General features: G+C 39.5%; 1 pseudogene; it reads right to left on the bottom strand.

Annotated features, from left to right (window-relative positions):
• Positions 1 to 823: 823 nt before the first annotated feature.
• Positions 824 to 2,105, bottom strand: LOC134656777 (uncharacterized; annotated as a pseudogene).
• Between the last annotated feature and the right edge of the window lie 1,693 nt (positions 2,106 to 3,798).

Genomic DNA, 3,798 nt, shown 5'->3' with positions numbered 1-3,798 from the left:
GAAGATAATGAAATAAGGACGGCGAACTTATCTCTCTAAGGTATCTCTTCCAGTGTATAGGTTGTTTACATGGTAAATAATCCTTCGTAATATCTCAGAGGACAGGAAAGTAAGCAATGCCGTAACTACGTGGGTATCATGTAACCCACGTAGTTCTCAAACGCATTACTTGCCTAATATATTTATATTATATCACTTGTTATACGTCGGCCTGTTTGTCATGGCACTAATATACAAATACAAATACAAATACAAATAATTTATTGAGAAAAGTATAGTACAGTGGTTGCTCTTAAAGACTAATAATTTATAAAGACAAGTGATTTTAAATACCTGAACTAGGATTCCCTGTGTTTCAGGCAGCAAAGGACAATATTAATTATTTATTACTTATTCACTTAATTATAAACTATAGGTATGGTACACAATATAAGTCTTATTACCTAAACAAAAAGTGGATTCTTAAGTTCCATTAAATATCAGAGTACAGTAGGTAATCATTTTACGACTATTAGTAAGTTCTCTGTATCATCGTACGTCATCTTATTGGTGTTAAGTAAAATTGCTTGCTGGACATTTTTGGTCAGGTACAGCATACTATTTTCTGCATCAGCAGAATTATAAACGGGGCCAAAGTCAATATTGCGTAAATCATCTCCAAGTTTGTTTATATTTAAACAGCGGCGAACATGATGTTTGCAGGTTTCCACGTCGCATGCTTTAGACTCTGATACAGAGAAACTAACTAGGTCAGAAAATATGCTATTGTTCATAGGTAGTTAAACTAATGAAAGTGAATGAAGTGCTATAGAAGTATGTGAAAAGTTAGCGCTCCTAGGCGCCTTCATAATCTATAGAGTTTAAATACCTTTTTTCGGCCATTTTTCTAGCTGGGCAGTCGGCTTCGCCTGTTTGGTGGTTGCATGGTTTCTTGTAGTACGAGCATGTTGCACATTTTGGTGCTTCGTCCTTTTTTGTGCATTCCTTAAATGAGTGACCCGCTTCGCCGCAGTGGCCGCAGATGTGAGTCTCCATTTTGCAGGTCTTCGCTGCATGATTGTAAAGCTGACATTTGAAACAGCGCGTAACCAAGGTGAAATCCCTAACAGGGCACGATGACCAATTCACAAAAACTCTGTCGTTTGTAATTAAGGCCTTGCGTATCGCTCCAGAAACTTCAATTATATAATTACAGGTCTCGGCGTCCTTTTTTCCGGATTTGTGACTGAGCTTAGTGGAAGCCATAAATTTTTCGAGCGACCAATCTTGTAATTTATCGGCTAAGTTTTGATGGAATATGCACTTGAGGACTTCAGGTTCCTGCATGTCCGTGGGAACTCCAATGACTACAATTCTGGGCTTGCGTTTTTGTGGCTCGTCAACGGTGAGGTCATAAGCTGCGCCGATTGCTTGAGTTTTATTACGTCTTCTTTTGAGTCAGTGCTTATCACTACACCGCCGTTTTTGATCTTGCGCAACCCTCTCACGTGCAACTTCATTTCTTCGGGCCGGATAATCTTTTGAACGAGAGATTTTGTCTCCTCACTCGATTTCAACTTGTCAACCGGATAGATTGCGACTGAGCTAATGTTAGACGGTTGAACGTACCTCGTTCCATTTTTCTTCAGGGCGTCGGCAAACGATACAGGTCCCGAAACTTGTCGGCTGGATTCCTCAATTGACTCCTTTAGTTCTTGGATGCGTTGTACGAGGTCCATTTTTTCCTGATGCGCTTGGCGAGACTGATATGCTTGGACTGCGTGGCTTTTTAGGGATTGGTATTCAATAGCCATTTGTGAGGCTAAGTGGCTCACGTTGCGACACAAGTTGTTAATTCTGATCTTCTGGTCAGTGTTAAGTTTACCTTCTGCAGATGTAGAGCATACGTCGTGGAGGTTCAGTTCGATCTTTTTCAGCCAGGTCTGGATGTCACTCGTAGGAAATACCTTCGGGGGCTCTTCTTCCTGCGGCATGTTTGCTGGTGCGGGCCCGGGCGGGCCGGGCTGCGGCGTGGGCGTTGAGGGCGGGCTGCGGCGTGTTAGTCCACTCCGATTAAATGGACTATTCTCCGACATTTTTCGCTTACACTTGTTTACTACACTTATACATTATACTGTAGCCGTAGGTCGGGGTAGATGACTAATGACCCAGATAATGCACGATTGGAAATGCAGACAATCACGAAATTATGCACGTGAATAATTAATTATTTTAATAAACACGTCCGATCTCATTGACGGCTCTTGAGAGAAATATATAATAGGGTGACTGCTATAGTTATGCATAGTTAATTGGCTACTCTTAATAATAAGACTTCTTTTTGCTTGATTCATTCTGATTTGTTAGGAAAGGCCACTTGTAGTGGCCAATGTACAATGTAGTGGATAATAAATAACTATAGCAGAGACCTATTTTTTTTTCACATGCAAAATTAAAGAAAATAAATTCACCGCTCAAGGTTTGATAGAAACGTTCATTGCAATTGGAAACACTTTGATACCTAGCTTAGTTGTTAGATTAGTGTCCCGCGTTTGGGCAAAACTGCATTCGTATGTCTGTCCGGTTGTTCTCCTCTGCCGCATTTCCTAACAGATTCTCATGATATTTTGTGACCAGATTCGATTTTTAGATAGGATTTTATGGCAAATCCGATTTTTGAAGTGAAAACTTCTTTAGCGGCGCTGGGCAGTTTTTGAGGTGGGGAAAAAATTATAACTCGAGACAACGTAAGGCGATCACGTGACCGTAAGGGGCGTAAGGCGATCACGTGACCGTAAGGGGCGTAAGGTTTAGATGGCCACTCATAATTTAGATGGCATTTAAATCAATAAAGAAAAACTCAATGTTATTTGACATTTATGTTGCGGACTCCTTATCAAGACTCTTTACCTATGATGTGAGACTGTGACAAGGACAAACAATAATAGCGCTTTCTCTGCTACTCCTACTGAAAGATACATAAGACTATCCCGTTCTGTCAGTTATCCCCACCACTCATGCCCAATCCAGTTATACTAGATTCATGTCAAATAATTTGACGTTGTCATGGCAGTATGTAAATAAACATGTCAATTAAAAAGTGTGATCTTATTTGAGAATGATAATAATATATAATAAATAAATAGAATACCTCCTCTAAACGTATGTATCGTGTTACCGGGCGTCGGTAACATAGTGAGGTGAGTTTTCACTTCTATCGGCACTCCCGGAGTGCAACCGTTGTTGCTTGTTTTTTTTTTTTCAAAATGGCGGAGTTATAATATTTACCTATTCCGTTTTAAGCGACAGACTCGAGACGCAGATATACAAAGCCCCTAGTTTTTTTAAAGATAAGTAATATGATGGAATTGTTAATGCTTACGTAGTCTTTGTTGAAGCCCACATGGTCAAAAATACATTATATAAAGTTACGCATTACTTAGGTTCATGAATGCGAACGTCTCTAAATAGCCTTCTGTCTTCTATTTGCCAGAAGCCAGACTAAGCGAATTACCTTCCGGTATTTAGCCCTCGAAATGTTTACAGAACAACATTGCTTACATTCGACCCTTCAGTTACAAACAAACAGGCGGTATCCCTATTCCCAACGGGCCCATAAATAGTACCTATCAAAGAAAAGAAAATACATACTTCGTTACGAAGCGCCTTGAGACAATTTTTTATAGAAAATACCAACGGAAGTTTAATTAAAATAATGTTAATAATGTAGGTATCAAAATGATAACGTGACGTGACTTTTCTTCGCATTTGTCAAACCGATAGAAATACCAAATAGAAAAGCAGAAAAGCTACTTTTCA

This window comes from Cydia amplana, chromosome 19, assembly GCF_948474715.1.
Source record: "Cydia amplana chromosome 19, ilCydAmpl1.1, whole genome shotgun sequence".
NCBI classification, from domain to species: Eukaryota; Metazoa; Arthropoda; class Insecta; order Lepidoptera; family Tortricidae; genus Cydia; species Cydia amplana.
The sequence above is the reverse complement of the archived record's forward strand: the minus strand, read 5'-3'. Positions and strand labels throughout refer to the sequence as shown.